This window comes from Chiloscyllium plagiosum, unplaced genomic scaffold (genome assembly GCF_037043375.1).
Source record: "Chiloscyllium plagiosum isolate Xiang-an unplaced genomic scaffold, Cpla_swu_hap1 HiC_scaffold_45, whole genome shotgun sequence".
In the NCBI taxonomy this organism is placed as follows: domain Eukaryota; kingdom Metazoa; phylum Chordata; class Chondrichthyes; order Orectolobiformes; family Hemiscylliidae; genus Chiloscyllium; species Chiloscyllium plagiosum.
The window spans coordinates 68,732,568-68,752,043 of NW_028270183.1; the positions used below are offsets into that span (position 1 = coordinate 68,732,568).

At 43.3% G+C, this 19,476-nt stretch overlaps 1 long non-coding RNA gene and 1 other non-coding gene across 2 annotated transcripts in view; both read left to right on the top strand.

Annotated features, from left to right (window-relative positions):
* LOC148136736 (uncharacterized) overlaps positions 1 to 19,476 on the top strand; it is a 480,264-nt gene that overhangs the window by 59,801 nt on the left and 400,987 nt on the right. The gene's annotated exons all lie outside the window — the stretch shown is intronic.
* On the top strand, positions 3,311 to 3,392 carry trnas-uga (transfer RNA serine (anticodon UGA)). The gene has a single exon. It is a non-coding gene; the product is annotated as a tRNA-Ser (tRNA).

Sequence of the window (19,476 nt, forward strand, 5' to 3'; positions counted from 1 at the left end):
GTTAGGGATGTCTGGCTGTTAGGGATGCGGTAAGTGTGAGGGGTCAGTCTGATAGTGTCACAGTATGTGTGAGGGGTCAGGCTGATCGTGATGCAGTAAGTGTCCGTGAGTGAGAGTGATCCTAATGCAGGAAGTGAAAGGGGACAGGGTGATAGTGACGCAGTGAGTGTGAGGGGGTCAGCGAGATGATGACGGAGTTAGTGTGAGTGTTTAGGCTGATATTGATGCAGTAAGTTGAGGTCGTCAGGCTAATACTGGCCAGTAAGTGTTAAGTGACAGGGTGACAGTGATGCAGGAAATGTGAGGAGTCAGACTGATAGATAAGGTGAAATTGTGAGGGGTCAGGCTGATAGTGATGCGGGAAGTGTGCGAGTGTCAGGGTGATAGTGACGCAGTGAGTGTGTTGGGAGCAGAGTGACAGGAACGCAATAAGTGTGAGTGGCTCTGGATGATAGTGACAGGTCAGTATGAGAGGGAGGATGGTAGTGATGCAGTAAGTGTGAGGTGTCATGATGACACTGAAGCAGACTGTGTGAATGTGTCATTGTGATGGTGACATGGCAAGTGTGATGGGGTCAGGGTGACAGTGACGCAGATGCTTTCAGGGGGTCAGGTTGTAGTGATGCAGTAATTGTGAGGGGTCAGGGTGATAGTGACGCAGTGAGTGTGAAATGGCAGTGTGATAGTGAATCAGAACATTTGAGGGGCCAGGCTTATAGTGACGCAGTATGGGCAAGGGGTCAGGGTAACAGTGATATAGATGCACTCACAGGGCCAGGTTGTAGTAAAGCTGTAAGTGTGAGTGTCTCAGGCTGATAGTGATGAAGTAAATGCGAAGGGCTAAGGCGGATAGGGATGTAGTAAGTGTGCAGGGGTAGTGTCAGAAGTGACGCAGTAAATGTGAGAGTTGAAGCTGATAGTGACGCATTACGTTTGAGGGGATCAGGCTGATCAAGACGCAGTAAGTGTGACGTTGGCAGGATGATAGTTACGCTGTAAGTATATGGGGGATCAATGATCTTGACCCAGTAAGAGTGGGGATTCAGGGTGATAGTGACACAGTCAGCATGAGTGGGTAAGTCTGATAGTGACGCAGTATCTGTGAGGGAGTCAGCCTGGTAGTGGCGCAGTATGTGTGAGATAGTCAGGCTGATATTGATGCAGTTAGTGTGTTTGGGGTCAAAGTGATAGTGACGCAATAGGTGTAAGCGGTTCAGGATGATAGTGACACCGTGGGTGTGAGATACCAGTGTGATAGTGACGCAGTAAGTGTAAGGGGTCAGGATGACAGTGACACTAAGTGTAAGGCCCTCAGTGTGATAGTGCCGCAGCAAATCTGGGGTGTCAGGGTGTAAATGACGTCATAAGTGAGAGAAGGGCATTGCGATAGTGAAGCAGTAAGTGTGAGGGTGTCAGCCTGATAGTGACACAGTCAATGTGACGGGACAGTGTTTTAGTGACAAGATAAGAGTGAGGCGTCAGTCTGATACTGACACAATAAATGTGATGGAGTCAGGCTGATAGTGACACAGTAAGTGTAAGGAGTCAGGGTGATAGTAACATAGGAAGTGTAAGGGCGTGACTGATAGTGACAAAGTAAGTGTATGGCAGTCAGGCCGACTGTGACGCAGTCAAAATGAGGGTCTCGAAATGAAAGTGGCGCAGTAAGTGTGAGGGCGCCAGATGGATAGTGATGCAGTAAGTTTGAGGGGTTCACGCTGATATTAAGGTGGGAAGTGTGAGGGGTCAGGTCTATAGTGATGCAGTAAGTGTCGGCGGGTCAGGCTGATAGTGATGCATTCAAAGACCAAATATCCAAGTCTCACTGTAGTGCTGAATAGCGAGACTCCTCAAGGCTAAGACAAAAATCAATAGTTCTCATCCTGGTCATAAATCACAGTGCTTCATTTTAAAATTGTCCTCTCCTGCTTCTAGATTCACCAATGAGGGAACAAAATTTAATTGCACCACCCTGTTTATCTCTTCAAATATTTTGCAACTCTCAATGAGATTACCTCTCTTGTTTTGAAACTGTTAAAAAAATTTCAATTCAGAGGACTAACGTTCATCCATGATATCAAGGCTAATCACTATTCGTGGTATTCCTGATATGGCATTAGTATCTTTCCTAAATTGAGGATTATAATTCCTCATACTGTAGTCCAAGTGCGGTCGAACTGAGCCACCATACATTGGAAATAATGCTTCGTTCTCGTGCCCTGAAATCCTTCTGCAGCTTTCACAACATACTTCTCCAACTGCTACTAGACTTCAATGACTTGTTAAAAACTTCTCCAAGGTGCATTTCTAAAAATCTGTACATTAGACTTTCTACTTCAAACCATCGACAAATAATCTCCACACATTTCCCTCCTGACAAGTATGATAAAGTCAAATCGTTGCTATTTATTAATCATGAGGGACATGGATAGGTTGACTCGTCAAGGTGTTTTTCGGCTGGTGAGGAAGTCAAAATTTAGAAAACATCGGTTTAAAATTAATGGGTAAGGAATTAAAAGGGACGTCAGGGGCAACTTTTTCAGATGCGTCCAGAATGAGCTGCCAGAGAAATTGTTGGAGACTGGTACAACTGTAACATTTAATGGCATCTGGATGGATATATGAGTAACAAGGTTAAGAGGGATGTGGGCCAAATGTTGGCAAATGGGACCTATTAATTTAGGGTAACTGTCCACCATGGTCATGTTGGAAAGAAGGGCCAATTTCCGTGTTGCATTGTTCAAGGACTTGATGACTCTAGAACGACCGCAAGAACTTTGCAAATAATTCCGTCAAGACGATTTCAAGTTCCAAATCTTCGGTTAATCTTCCTCTCTTGTGCTCACAAGTTCATTACCTGATGTCAGAACATACGGATTAGTTGCTGGATCCATTCCTGTAAATTGGTTCTGCATTCTTTCTAATTATGATTTTTTTTTACGAATGTAGCTAGTGTTTATGGACTTAGCATCAATTTTTCTAATACCGTATGTCGATGAATATTAAAACACAACAACACATCTAATTTGGCACCAGATGATGAGCAATTGAGTCAAAATCGATCGGACGCAGTGGGACAATGACCCTGTCTTCGTGGTGTACATCCGTGACTCTATAATTCGACGAAGAATCATTCACACAATTTCAGCTGTGTCAGAATCTAGTTTGCAGTGAAAGCCTGTCAATCTGCGAAGGTAGCGTTCGTCTGGGTCTCTGCAAAGGAGTTGGCGAAATCTTTGGGTCTTGACAATTTGTTCTTCCAACAAATGAATTCAGTTGTTTTACCATTAAAATTGACCAAATTCCCGCAGCTGTGATGGCCGAGAGGTTAAGGCGGTGGATTTGAAATCCAATGGGGTCTCCCTGCGCAGGTTCGAATCCTGTTCACAGTGCCGAATCTCTTAAAAGTCATTAATTGTTTTGCAGGATTTGGATTTCGTGGAGCTTGAGCTTTGCATTCAATCGAAAGTAAATTTTCAACTGTGAAGAATCCGAAGTAATTTCAAGACTGACCCAGTCATCTAATTGTATAAATTATATGTCGAGACACAAAAAGCCACCAACATCCAACATGAATCAGTTTCAACACATTTGTCGAATTATCGTGAAATTTGGATGTTTGGGGTGGGGGGTGTGTGGAATTGAGTAAAACAAGAAGCAATGCAACACATTTACCTGCAGGTGATGATTTTTTTTTAGGATCAGTTGAAAGTCAAGCTGAGAAAGTTCGACCTAATTTACAGCTGACTCTCAAGGCCAATAATCTTTTACATCAGCAGTCAATGAATTAGAAAAAAAAACAACTCCATGTGTGGAAAGGAACTCGACTGATCCAGGTTCCTGGCTTGCGATGTGAAAAGGCAAGGCGATATCAGCGGAGTAGAATTTTCTGGAAATATTAGAAATGGAATGTTTACGGTCTTCTGCTGTCCACATTCGTTAGAAACTGTGCATTAGGAACTGAAATTGAAAATTAACGATGAAAATCAGACTTAGACCTGTGCTTGTGGTGTAGCATTGTTCAGAACAATAGGTTGTTGTTGAGGTTAAAATTGACCAAAATAATCGATGGGGATCTTATCCACGGCCTTCGTTGGAGCAGTTGGTGTGCAGAGCTCAGCTTGAAGAACCAAATGCCAATTATTCATCCTGGCTGTCTGAATTGTTTAGTTAAACATACTCCCAGTTTAATGAAAAAAACCTTTGCTATCAGAGTTAGTTGTTTTCATGTCAGCATGTTCCGATATGAGAAGACCCTTATGAGTAGATGTGAATTAAATTTTGACTCTAACGTCAGAGAAGTTGACACATTTCTGCACCAAAATAAGCACTACCATTGGTATCAAATCAAACTGAACAAAGGACTAGTCACTTAGACATTTCCTGTCTGCAGACTCTGCCAATGGATCGTTCAGGCCCGATGTAGGAATAGGGCGTGGTGACATCTGTTCGCAAGTGGATCACTTTATTCTTGCTCACGATCCATAAACCGTAATTCATTTTGAACTTCTTAGCCATCAGCATGATAAGAGGTACATAATGCACAGGTTTGCTTCACGAAACAAAGAGCGAAATCTTATTCAATGCAGATGCAAATTCAAGTTGTCCCTGGTCGACCAGAAGACAGATATCGCGAAACAAAGTGAATACAGAAAACAATCAATGTTTTCTGGGAGTCAAAAAGATGTACTGGAAGAAGGGAAACATATATTTGGAATTAAAGTCACATACCACTTCCACAGACTAAATGTTCTTGCACCATGATCTTAATTTGACCTTGATGTCCACCATTGCTGCAAAAATTATCTTAACAACTCAGAACTTTGTGTTCTTTGATATTCTCTCCTTCATGTTTCTCTTGATTTTGAAACTAAAACCGAGCAATAGTAATGCACCCTATTTCACTTGCAAAGATCAGAAGAAGATCAATTTATAAGAGAACAGAAATAAAGCTACGTCTGTCTTTCGAGAGAAAACACAGTTACCATTTCGACTCTAAAAAGTCTTCTTCAGAAGTCTGCACAATGAACTCGAAATAGTAGACCGAAAATGAAAAAAAAAGAGCCAAACTGCCGCGAATACACCATCCGCAAGTGCATCAAGTCCTACTCGAATATGCCGGATTACTACTATCAACATCAGTGAAGAACGGAACAAAGCTCATTCTGCAGTTGTCAACCTGTTATGGCGTAGTTTGTAAAGTCAGAAATATGATTCGGTAAAAAGCGGGATGAAAGCGGGATATAGGAAGTCTGAAAAAAGCAAATGCGTGCTTTGCTTTGAAGAATGTTGGCAGTGATGAAAATGGAAATTAACTACAGTGACGGGGGCTTAATTAATAGCTGAAAATGTGTTGCTGGAAAAGCGCAGCAGGTCAGGCAGCATCCAGGGAACAGGAGAATCGACGTTTCGGGCATAAGCCCTTCTTCAGGCATCTGCAGACCTCACTTTCTCCTCAGGGCTTAATTAATACTCAGCATCGTTGCAACACATGGACGCAATTCTTTTTGCTAGGTTTCTGTTCTGCCATTTTATAATCACGACTGCTGTCGGGTTTGGTTTCCATTCCAGCCTTCGGTGACAGCCTGATGGAAGTTTGCACATTCGCCCAATTTCTGTGTGGTTGCTCTGGTTTGCTGCCACATTCTAAACATTTGCAGGTTATTTGGAATCGCCATTGAACGCACACGGTTCCAGAGACACTGATGTCTCTGTAATAGGAGTGTCTGGATAGGACGTACTTCAGAGGATTTTTGTGAACTTGAATAGACAGAGTGGGGTTAGTCTGCTGTTTCCTGGGTGAGCTACATGGCCAGAGAGGGGTCAGGGTCTTCTTCCCTGAGGGAGATACGTTGACAGAGTTGGGTTAGTTGCTCTTACCTGTGTCAGTCACGCAGATACAGTAGGGTCAGTCTGCCCTTCCCTGGGCGAATTTCTTTCACAGAGTGGTGACAGTCTGCTCTTCCCTGCCTGAGTGAAATAGAAAGAGCGGGGTCAGTATTATCTTCCCTCGATAATTTATGTTGACAGTCTGGCTTCCGTCTGCTCTTCCCTGGCGAGTTACATTGGTAGAGTGGGGTTAGTGTTCATTCATTGGGTGAGTGCCATAGACGGAATGGGATCGGTCTGCTCTTCCCTGAGGGAATTACATTTATAGAGTGGGGTCAGACTGCTCTTCAGAGAATGACTTATATTGACAGTGTGGGATCAGTCTGCTGAGTTACACTGAGAGTGTGGGGTCCGTCTGCCCTTCCCTGGGTGAGTAACACTGACTGAGTGGCGTCAGTTTGCTCTTCCCTCAGTGAGTTACATTGACAGAGTGGCGTCAGGAGTGGCGTCTTTGAGGAGTTGACAAAAGTAACTCGTCCCCTACATCTTTGGGATAATTAGGGATGGGCAGTGAATCTTATCTCATTGAAAGACAACTGTGTCCCAGAAATGCATTTCTAATAATTGCATGTACTAATTCGACAGTGCAAGCGGTCGGGAATAACTTGAGGAGAGGTGCAGGGTAGAACAATTAAAGTCAAATGCATTGATGCCGAGGAGACATGACACAAGATGTGAGTGTGGAGCTGATGGTGCAAGGTTCAGTGTCAGTGCTATTGGTTCAGCATTTATTTCTCACTGTTCGCAATGACTCACACACTACTGCTGTCAATTCACAATAATGAGCCTGTTCATCTTGGTTTGAAAATCCCTGCGTGTGTATTAATGTGGTTAATGGGACGCGAGAGAAGATGAGCACATCCTCTTTATTCTGTCAGTTTAAACAGATGAAAATATCTGTTGGATGCCAATGCAAGAGGATACTGTCTTTTTCTGTGCCTCTTCAGTGGGGAATGCTCAGCATTGAAATGTCTGTTTTTGCACAAGCAGAGTTTGATTGCCATTTATACTGAGCAACGCTAACACAGAAAACGCGTTTTCGAATTCCTGTGATCAAGTGGTTCAGACATTGCACATATGGATGACAAATCTGGCTTTTAACGTGGCGCCGTGGCTTAGCTGGTGAAAGCACCTCCCATCACACTGGTACCTGCTCATTGTATTGAAAACTCGTTATTTATCGCAAGTATTATGTTGCTGATCGAAACACTCAGTGTCCTGTTTGAATTGCTATATTTTCTGATTTTGTGTTCCGGCTTCATTTTCCAGGTTTAAATCCAGTAGTGTATGTTGCTCTTTTTAACTACTATTTTAACCTGGAGATTCCTACCGCAGTTCCACAAGCACTTCTGCTTCTCATCCTCTTATTCTCATTCCTTTATTTCCAGTTTGGTGGAAATTAAGTGGTGTAGCAGGAGACACTGCAGCATTCCCGGGGAATGTAGTGGTAATGGCACTGACACCACGACCTGATCACCCTCATTCTCTGCTGTCACCATTCATTGGTTGTACACCAACAGTAAATGAATCCTTGTTCTTCTTCAGCTATCATGTAATTACTTTCTTTTTATGTTGGATAAGGAATTCAACTTTAACTTCGAAAGGGTCTTTAGATTTTGAGGAAGAAATGTCTCCTTGCTTCAGGTCGAAGTGACAGACGCATTATACAGAGAATGTGAGACTCATTCGACCGATTCCAGCCAGGCGTCAGAAAGCCTCTCAGCAGTTCGAATCTCAAACTGTCTCTGACTGTCAGGCTTTTCAAAGAGCAGAAATAAGAAATGAGTGATATGGACAGCTAGAGTGTCGGAGAATGTTAAAAATGCCCAGTAGGATACAGAGAGAAATATAGAAAAACAGAGACACGTATTGAGGTAGACACTGGAAGAAACAATTCTCCATTCGACGTGACTGCTAAATAACAGAAAGCAAAAGGAAATGTAGCAATTAAAACATAGCCTTCCACCAGCTCAGGAAAATGAAAGTAGAATGACAACTTATTAAGTTCTTTTAAGATTGTAAATTCGACATTTGTAAGCTCAAGAGTGATTTTGATAAATGCAATGATTCGACAGGTAAGATTATCATTTTCCCAACAGTATAATCTAGAAATCAATAACTAACCTGCTTCTGTCGCTCTAAAAAAAATCTGTTTCTCTCTGCAGATGTTGCCAGGTGCAGCGGGTTTCTCTATCAATTCTCGTTTTTAGTTCAGATTTCCAAAACCTGCATCTTTTTGATTTTTGAAAACCTGGCACAAAACCAAGCATTACCAGGATCGGACCAGTGGTCAGAAATACTGGTACCACGATATATATGCACAATAAAACATTCATTCCCTGTCCGAAAATTGAACTAATGCCATGGCAGTTCTAGTTCCAAATCCTACCTACGAGATTACACTGAATGAAGACAGACGATCTTGCACTTATTCTCAATGAAATGGCTTTTCCCTTTCATTCCTGATCAGTTTCACTGCAGATTGTTTTCTACTCGTCTTCACGTTTTGCAGAATGGAAAAGTCCATTTGGCCCATGGTGCAGTCTGGTTTAAAGACATTCATCTATTCTATTCCCAGTTTCCAACTTTGGTCCATAACCTTATGTGTTCTGATGTTTCCACTGCAAATGGCAGTGAGGTTCTCACTTTGATCTTAGATGACACAACAATGGGATTGAAGTTTGACATAGTCACACTGTGTTATTACCCACGTCGTGTCTTCCACAGAAAGAGACACACAAGAGTGGCAGAGTTCTAAGGATTTGACCAGCTCCTTGTGCTTCACTTCAGCTGTCCGCTCCAACATGCAAGTTCAACCGCTAAAAGGCAGCTTTTGGTTAAACCAAAGCCAGTTCTACAGACAATGAGAGACATTCTAGCTCTGAGCTAGAATTTAAAGTGGACGAAAGAAACAGTAAATTCGAAAACCCAAACCCTTCCGTTCCTGACAGACAACAGGAATGGACTAGCACGCTGCATCCTCGTGATTTTAAATGCGAAACGACAATCCCCTAACGCGACATAAAAGGCGTGTTACCAATTCCGTCACTGACCCAAAGATCAGGTTTGGCTGTGACAGTTTGTCTATTTGTAATGTAAACGTCCACATCATGGAAACAGCAATCACAAGTTGAAAAATCAGCAAATATAATCACCGTCACTGTTTCACATGGAATTCCACACTCTGTGAACCGTTACCTTTCGCTGTACTTTCATATTTGAAGTTTTTTACATTCCAGACCATGAACTAATTCAGCAAGAAACCACTGGTCATTTCGAGCCCGTCATCCGGAATGAGGCGAGTTGAACGATGTCTTTCTTATTTTCAACACATCACCACAGCTCAAAACGAGCTCGTGTTAGCATCAGTCTTTACTTAACTTGCTGCAGTATATCTGCTGAACAACTTCAGATTATCACAGCATTGCCTTCTTCACATTGAAACCAAGGGTGATAATATGAACCGACTTGGAAACTTGGAGAGAGAAACGCTGCTGAGAAGTCGATTATGACGTGAAGAGCAGGCACAGGCGTTTGTACAGGTCAGGTCCCAAATGCTATTGCAGTATCAATGGACATCCCTGCATACGAGACTATATTGCCCAGAACATCCCTGCATACGAGTTTATATTGCCCAGGACAGACTTTAATTCCCAGTCAGGAAGTGAAGATTTAATTCTCTTCTTGTGAGTTATCCGAATGAAAACTAAATCCTGATTGCACACAGAACACACACACGGAGCCTGCCAGAGAAATTCAGTCATCGATCAGCATCTGTCTGGAAGGACAATGGCAGCAAATACAAGCGAAAGCTATCACCGCAATTATCCCTACAAAGATCTCGCGTTTCCCAGTTGAAAATATCTCGCTGTTCCTTCAATGTCACTACGTCTAAATCCTTGCCTCGTGGCATCATGCCTGTAACCTCGGTACTGAGGACATCCAGGGTTTTGCAGAGTAACTCAAAATCTCAATCTCTCGGGTAATTAGGGATTGACGGTGCATCCCATCCAATTGAGTAATGACTTTATCCCGATAATACGTTTCCTAAAGCTGCAGTTTCTAAGGGAACACTTGCAAGCATTCGGGAATACGTTGAGAAGTGGAACGGACGAGCGGAAAATATTCAAAGTTTGTGCGAAGATTTGTAGCTCGGGTGCTCGTTGTTGTGGTTCTGTTCGCCGAGCTGGAAGTTTTTGTTGCAAACGTTTCGTCCCCTGGCTAGGCGACATCATCAGTGCTTGATACCCAATATACCAACCACGACAGCGGACGGCTGAAACTGACAACCGGAAGCGGCAGGGACAGACCACTATAAACACCGGAGGAAACATCAAAGAAGCGCTTCGCAGGAGGCTCCCAAGCACTGATGATGTCGCCTAGCCAGGGGACGAAACGTTTGCAACAAAAACTTCCAGCTCGGCGAACAGAACCACAACGAGGGGAAAATATGAAAGGCAATGATGACTGGGAGACATGAGACAGCAAGTGAGTGAGGAGCTGGCGTTGCAACGTTCAGTGTCAGTGTCAGTATTTACTAACCACTATTCACTTTGATTCACACACCACGCCTTAACAATTCACCACAATGAGCCCATTCCTCTTAGTGTGAGTTTCCCTTTGCGGATATTAATACGGTTAAAGGTGCCCAAGACGATGGACAGATCTTCGTTATCCTGTCAGTTTAAAAGTCGAAGTTATCAGTTTAAAACAAAATCAATAAGAGATTGCCTCTCCCTGTGCATTTTCAGTGGAGAATATCCAGCTTTGAAATCTTCTGCATAAACGCAGGTTGTTTTAAATTTTCTCCGAGTAACTGTGAAACACACAAAAATGAGTCCGAGTTCCTGTGTTCGAATAGTCAAGTAAATGCACACATGGTTTTGAATCGTTGAGCTTGGGCAGTCCCTCTGCCTTAGTTAGTGAAAGTTCCTGTCAAAAAATCAGCCGAATATGGGATAAAATCCTGACATCTCAATGTTTATAGGTCTTTCATGAAAAAGAGAGTTCCCGTCTTCACCTGTGGTTCTGGTCGTGGTGGGAATTCAAATCAATGACTGGATCGAGGTTATAGTTTAAAGACAGCTCCTTCAACACCTCTGCCATGCTTCCACACAAACTCCCGCAACCACGTTTTTCAGGATGAGTGTTTCAGCATCGCCTCACTTCAGGCACTTTAACACACGCCCTTTCAATGGCGAACTTGGCGCAAGTTCGATAATATTTATGAGGATGTTGCAAGGCTTACAGTGTTATGATTGTAGCATAAAGCTGAGTAGGATATGAACATTTTCCCTGAAGCTTGAGGGCTTAGGAATGGGCTTACAGAGGTTTATATAAATATGAGGGAGACTGCAGAGTAAATGGTCAATGAATATTTCTTCCCAAGACAGGCAAGTTCAAAACAAGGGAACACAGGTTTAAGGGGAGAGTGGTAAAATTTAAAAGGGATCTGAAGGACATTTTATTTTCACACAGAAAGTTTTGCGTGTTTGGAATGAATTGTCAGATTTAGTGGTGGAGTCTGGTACACTCTCAACATTTCAAATGCATATGGATCATTATACTGACAGGAATGTTGAAAAAGAATAAACATGAAAATTTGGCAAATGGAGTGGTTGAGATGCTGCAGTGGCGATCACCAGTTTGAATAGGCACTCATCACTTAGTCAGTGGCTAGTTTTCTGGAAGATGGTTAGATTAGATTCCCTACAGTATGGAAACAGGCCCTTCCGCGCAACGAGCCCACACCGACCCGACAAAGAGTAACTCACCCAGACCAATTTCCCTCGAACTAATGCACCGATCATTATGGGCAAATTAGCATGTCAAATTCACCTGCATTGAACATCTTTGCAGTGTGGGAAGAAACCGACGCAGACGCAGGGACAATGTGCAAACTACGCACGGGAATCAAACGTGGAACACTGGTGCTGTGAGGCAGCAGTGCTAACCACTGAGCCACGGTGCCGCCCTAAAAGGGGATGGAGAATGCAGCTAGAAACCCCGCAATCTCTCGCATGCAAAGCGAGTACTCTCCCATTTGAGATAACTCCCACAGGCTGCTTCGGTTAAAACCAGCAACGAATCATTTTTTTTCTGGTCTTAGGCTGCCAATGACCATTCTTCTTGACACATTCCCAACTTCTCAGTGGGAGATTTTGGCTGCGGAACATACCTCACAAATCATGTTGCACGCGCAGCTCTCCAGCGAAACCAAAACCTGACAACTGATGAACAGAAGCAGAACTGATAAAGACAACCTATTTTCAGACACACGGACTCATGGATGCTGTCTGTGAGGCAGACCGAGTCGCCTGGGTCATGAGCTGCTCACACAAATTGCAGCGAGGGAATTCCAAATGGTGCTTTCAACGTACTGGCGCCTGAGTGCACCAATACTTCCAGGAAAGTGCTCAAGTAACATGAATCAGAACTGACTAACAATGAACCATGAAAAGTGAAGATTACCAGTTGCAGTCTCGATTAGATGAGGTTAACAATTGGGCTAATGTCTCCACCAGATCGAGAGGACCAATCACCAGCCTCTCGCATCAGGACAGAAATTAAGGAAATTAGGGAAACGTAACCAAGTTTCATATCGCAATTTCCCTCCTTTTCGCAACAATAACAGAAAACTGCGAGCAGATTCAATGTAGAACCTAATTTCACATAAACAGGAAAATAAATATCTCCATTCACTTTCAGAGAAACGGTGAAAAATGCAAATTGTCTGGAATATGAAAGAATGGCGCAGCCTGTTTTTGAGTCGCATATTATGCTGGTGGCCTTTCGAGCTGGAGGGGAACGTGACAACTACAGCACAAGGGGAAAACATGGGCACTGACATGTTGGTTGTTTTCTGCTGTGCCACATCACAGCCGGGTTAGAAGAAATGACTGCTTTTTTTTCTGTTCAACTTTAACAAAACTCATCCCTGCAAAACGTTGCCACCTTAGTCCATTAGCACACGTGGCCGCGCAGGGATGCAAACACAAGCCTTCTTAAGAAGTGGAATCTGAAATCAGAGTCTCAGGTTGCTCAGCCACGCGAGCACACAGGCCGAAACCGGAAACCCAAGAGCATGTACCTGATGATACCCTGCAGCATACTCACAGCAACTGCACCAGTCCTGCAGAATAAACGGTGGGAAGGAATTGCTCTATCTGAGCGGTCGTGCTTGTTGTTCTCATCAGCAAATCTGGCTTTGAATTTGCTAGCCCATATCTGCTACCATGCTGAAACGGAATGCAATTCCGATTAGTCGCTGTGTGAAACTTTGTTCATTTTCTCTCCTCAGATAAAGTGATCACTGGAGATGAAGAATTCTGCTCCTGCCAGAGACGCCGACTCTCCTGCTGCTCGGATGAACTGAAAAACTGGTTTAGCACTGGAATTCGAGAATGGCAGAACATGTAGCAAGATTATTCGAAACCCAGAGCCAATAAGAGTTCCAACTTTCCTTTTCTTTCTTCATAATAGTGCATTATCCAGCAGAGCCATGAGCAACTGCCACCTGGCTGCAAGCTGCGTTGGAAACCTATGTGGCAATCAAGAATATGCGACTCACTTATTGTCGGTAAATCAAACACTTCTCACTTTGAGGTGTACAAAAATTAGTTTCTATACATATTCAGGGAAGGTCAAAGGCGATCTCAGATGTCAAAGAGGTGGTCACTGCTCATGATTGGTCTTTGTTCGAGTTGTGAAAAGGTTTCCCGCTTTAGTCGCATTCACGTTTCTTGTTGATGACTGAATTAGACAGAAGGTGTTTCACCAGAGCTGCACTTGACTTGCATTCCTCTCCCTCGCTGTCATACTGTCCTGGAACTCTGTGATACCAAGAAAACAAAATACATACTGCGTCATTCGGCAGCCTGTCTGTGATTTCCTCATTTTCAGTGACAACAAGGCTTAGACTTCAGGCCACACAGTAATATTATTACTAGTATGAGAACAAGAGTCTATAGTTCATCTGTGCCTGTAAATCTTTTCATTCCCGTGGTTGACTGAATGAACTGTATGCGTGTCTGCTGCTTCGAAACTCGAATATGTGAACTGCTCCAAACTATGATTGAGGATTTCTGCTTTTGGTTGACACACGTTGAGAAACGCCAGACAGCGTTCAAATGAAGCTTTCAGAGCACATTTTCGGATGACTTTGACAGAGATTAACATCATGAATCCAGTGTTCGCTGTGACAGAAGGAAGTGAATGCTCTCCTTGTTACTGATCCAGGCCACCTTCGCATGTCAAGCAAATGCGGTACTGTTGTTACAGAAAGGATGAGTGCCCGGTAACTGTGTCCTTAAAGAGGACATGATTGAAAACATAAAGAATACCATGTTGAAATATCCAAGAAATATTGGCTGAAACGGCGCAGACAATTTTCCCTGCAGCGCCAAGACAGAGGAACATATGTAACGGCACTCTTAAACAGGATGGCCAGCAGTGATATCGACATCACCACATATGAAGGACCACTGCTAATAGAAATTTGAAAATAAAATTCACGCAGCAGGTATTCGGAATTATATTCTTTTCACCGCTGCAGTAGTATTGGGCGAGTAAATTCAAAACAAGGTTTGCTGATGAGAATGCAATAAAGCCCCATCGATCATGATATGAAAGACTGTCGCCCGGAAAGAGGGAACAATAATGTTTCTTCTAAGCTTTGTACTGGGCCACTTTCGCACAAACTGATACTGCTACTCTCCAGAAAAGATCAGGACCCGCGGCATGCACTCTTAGAAATGGTGACCATCAGTGCTGGAAACTCCCTGCATATTCAGAACAAGGAAGAATACATATCGAATAAAAGTGTAGATGGCAATAAATTGGACTTGTATTCCCTTTCATCACGACAGCTAGAATTTGCGGGGATATACAGAGTAAGGTTTACTGACCAGGTCAGAAAGCAGTTACCTCCACATATCTTGACACACAAGCCTATCTTTCTTTCTGTCCATTTTTTGTTTTGAAGCGCCGATCCTTTCCGGAGGAGATGAAGATGATTACTGCTCCCCCGCAGGATCACAGTGGGGCCAGAGACCCGATCGAGCTGCTCAGAACAGTTCGTGTTTGCCAGAATCACTGAAACTGAGATTGATGACACGTAGACACGGTGTAACAGCTGCCAACACATGTGGAGGGTTTTGGGACGGATTAGGACCCACTCTGGGTAAAAGACTGGATCCTAAAACTGGGGATTAAGTGTTCAGGTAGAGGACTGGAGAATGGAGTTAAGAACGATATTAGCCAAGATCGAATGGCGGAGCAGACTAGATATTCTGAAAGCGCTAACCGTCCTCCTATGTCTTCCAATTTCTGGCCATCTGGTATCGAAGGAAATAGAAACAGAGTTATTTGTTCAGTTGTAAGTCCTGGGCAAAGTGAGAGATAGAACAAGCATGATACAATTTCAGAGACTGGGAAAATGTTTGGAGAGGAAGCAATGAAAGTGAAGCTGAATATAAAGTTTGAAGTCAGGACATATTCAATAAGAAGGAAGTTTGTAGAAAGACAGAGGGACATGAAGATGGAAAAAGAAGTGTCACCAGTCCCGAAATCTCATTCGGTTTTCATTTTCAAGATGCGACCGGACCTGCTGAGATTTTCCAGCAATTTCATTTGTTGATTCTGAAACAGAAGATGGGAGTGATCCTGGACCAAACATGTTCTGGGAATATTTGACTTACCCGTTCGATCAGATCACGTCTGTCCCACACTGAAACCTCAGAATCCTTCCCCGCCCCCATCCTCGTTACTGGCGCTAAACTGTTCATTACATAAACTTACATGAGCACACAACAAGAACAATTGCAAAATGTACAGGGAGAGCTCCGTTCCGATCCATCAGCACATTTTGAATCAGTTAATTGTCGTTCAGGGCCCATGAGACATTACGCCGTCTCTGTCAGACCACTAACAAATGGCCATTCGCGTTCTGTTCTGTGTCTTTGAACACTTTGGTTGGTGCACAGATGTAGTGGAATCTCATGTTGTAAAATGGACATCATTCATAGCATTTTCAGCTGCACTGATAAACTTGTCTCTGGCGCTTCCAGTAAAGTGCAGACAGTTTTCACTCAGAAACCGACATGTGATCAAAGCAGGAGGACATATGTGTCTATGAAAGTAACAAGAATGCTCCACTAGCGTTGGCTTGCAATTCCGCATGTGGAATGAAGAGCTGGAACTCGATTAAACAGTGAAAACGCCTATTATGGGGCTTGGACGCACGACTCCCTGATTAAACACCTCACATTGCACCGAACTGAGATATCCAGGGTTGGCACACGATGAATTAGTTTGCTATTTCATTCTGAGCATAATTCACCTGGCACAACAATTTGCAAAGATCCAGCTCATTCCTCCCAATCACAAAGAACATCATTCACATCTTTCACTTTTGTTATTTCTTCAAAACATTACAATCTATTTAACACTTGTCCCGGCATTTAAGATTCAACCCGAATATTTTCATAAGAAGTGATTTCCATTCACTCTGGCAGCAGTAAATCAGTCGGAAAATTACCTTAGGAAACCCAATCATTTCTGTTTACAGTATTGGGAATTTCCCATCTGCTGACAAGACAGAGTCCTCACAATCAACATTTTCTTTGTTCTTCCTGCCTAAAACGTTTACCACTTCTTATTTTCAAGATAGGAGTTTTGTTTATACCACGTTCCAAGAACAGGAACAACCTTCCAATCTCCTGAATTTTCAATTTAAAATGGAAGTTTTGTTCCTTTCCCACGGGAAGAGCAGTTAATGAGAAAGGAGTTTCCACGAGCTGTGTCCCAGGGTTTGGCAGGAAGCCCTGATTGAAGCTGCAGTGGCCGCTTTCAGTTGGCATCGGCGGTTTGGAGAACATGGTGTCGTATTCTGCTGCGTGTAAACGTCTTGCTCCCTGTGGACTCGGGATGAATCATGGATGAGATTTCGGAACAACACTGCCTTCCAGTCTCTGGTCATCTGCTATCTAAGGAAATATAAACAGAGTTATTTGTTCAGTTCGAAGTCCTGGGCAATGTGAAAGATGGAACAGTTCTGATACAAAATCGGAGACTGGGAAAATGGTTGGAGAGGAAGTAATAAAAGAGAAGCTGAATATAAAGTTGGAAGTCAGGAGACATTCAATAAAAAGGAAGAGTGTGCAAACGCAGGTGGGGATGGACATGGAAAAGGAGTGTCACTAGTCCTGAAGTCTTAAATCGATTTATATTTCCAAGATGCTACCAGCATTTTCCAATAATGTCATTTGTTGGTTTAGTAAGAGAAGATGGCAGTGATCCTGGACCAAACAGCTCTCCCGTGCTCTGGGAATATTTGACTTACTGTGTCTATGTCCCACACTGAAACCTCACGATCCTGCCGCACCTCCACCCTCGTTACTGACAATATACTGTTCATTACGTTAAACACAAGAAGAACAATTGCAAAACGTTAAGGGAGAGTTCCCTTCGGTTTCCATCAGAACAATCTGAATCACTAAAAATTGGTTCAGTACCCATGTGACATTGATCCGTCTCTGTCAGACCCCGAGCAAGTGGCCATTCGCTTTCCGTGCCTTTGAACACTTTGGTTGGTGCACGGTTGGTTTGGAACCTTACATTTTGAAACGGACATCATTCATCGTATTTTCGGCTGCACTGATAAAGTTGTCTCTGGTGTCTCCAGTAAAATGGAAATAGTGTTCACTCAGAAACCGACGTGTGATCAAAAGCAGGCGGACAGATGTGTCAATGAAAGCAGCAAGAACATTCCCCTGCGAAGGGTTGCAATACTGCACGTGGAAAGAAGAGCCGGAATTGTATTAAGCGGTGAAAGCGCCCATTGTGAGGATTGCACCCACCAACCACAGATTAAGCATCTCACACTGTACCGACTGAGCTAACCAAGCACGGTGCACTGTGGATTAGTTTGCTATTACATTGCGAGCATAATTCATCAGCACTTTGTTAGGATCCAGTTCATTCCTCTTAATCACAATATGATTCACACCTTTCACTTCAGTTATGCCTTCAAAGCATTACAATCTATTGAGCACTTGTCCCAGGATTTAAGTTACAACCTTAATATCTTCATATTTTTACCCTCACCTTTATATCACTGATGTGATTTCCATTCACTCTGGCACGCCGTAAATCAGTCGGGACGTTACCTAAGGAAATCCAATCATTTCCGTTTACAGTGTTGGGCATTTCCTATCTGCTGACGAGACAGAGTTGTCTCAATCAACACTTTCTTTGTTCTTTCTACCTAAAACCTTTTACCACTTCCTATTTTCAAGGCAGGAGTTTTATTTATAACACGTTCCAAGAACTGGAGCAACATTCCAATGTCCTGAAGCCCTTTCCAATTTAAAGTGAATGTTTTTCTCCTTTCTCACGGAAAGAGCTGTTACTAAGGAAGGAGTTTCCACGAGTTGTTTCCCATGGCTTGGCAGAAAGTCGCTGATTGAAGCTGCAGTGGCCGCTCTCTGTTGGCATCGGGAGCTTGGAGAAAGTGATGTCGTATTCTGCTGCGTGTAAACGTCTCACTCCCTGCGGACTTGGGGTGAATCATGGATGAGTTTTCCCGGTTCCAATGTCAATACATGATCGGGGTGAATGCTTGTGCTGAAATATTTGAGGCTTATTCCCTGGGTGGGCTCGAACCACCAACATTTCAGCCAACTGCGCTAACTATTTGAGATACAGAAACTGGCAACGCAGATATCCAAAAGCAAAGCTATCGACGGGATATGAGGATAAATCGGACAGCAGGAACTTGCGTTGTTTTCAGAGACGGTCGCTGATTTTATCACCGAGAGGGTAAGCACACTGAGGAGCTGCAAACACTCAAATTAAAAGGCATCCACACATGTACAGTTCACTCACATACATCTCCACATAGTAGCTCACTTACGATGCTGGTATTTGAAGCCACGATTCGATAGAAACTGAAGCTTAAAATCCAGCATCTTAAAACCCTCGATCCCGCTACCACACAAAAGCCCACACTCAGAATTTTTATGACTAGTGTTTCAGCATCGATTCACTTCAGGCACTTAGACCTCGCAGATTATGCAATGAAATTGGAGTAATTTAAGAAGAAAGACCAAAGAAAATGTACAGACAAGGAACAGGCCCTTCATCCATTCAAGGCTGAGCCGATCCAAATCTACTGTTTAAACCTGTCACCTAATTCCTAAGCACCTGTGTCCCTCTGCTCCCCACCTACTCATGCATCTGTCCAGACGCATCTTAAAAGTATCTACCGTGATTATCTCTCCCGTCTCTGCTGGGAACGCGTTCCAGACACCCACCACCCACTCTATCCCTCTTAAACTTTTCACCACTCATCTTGAAAGCGTGACCTCTCGGTATTTAATCCTTCAATCTGGGACATAAAACTTTTCTCTATCTATCCTGTCTGTACCCTTCATGATTTTGTAAACCTCAAAAAGGTCCCACTCAAACTCCTTTTTACTAATGAAAACAAAACAACCCAACCTCTCTTCCTAGATTGCATCTTCCATACGAGGCAACATTCGCTTAAACCTTTTACGCGCCCTCTCCAAAGCGTCCACATCCTTTTGG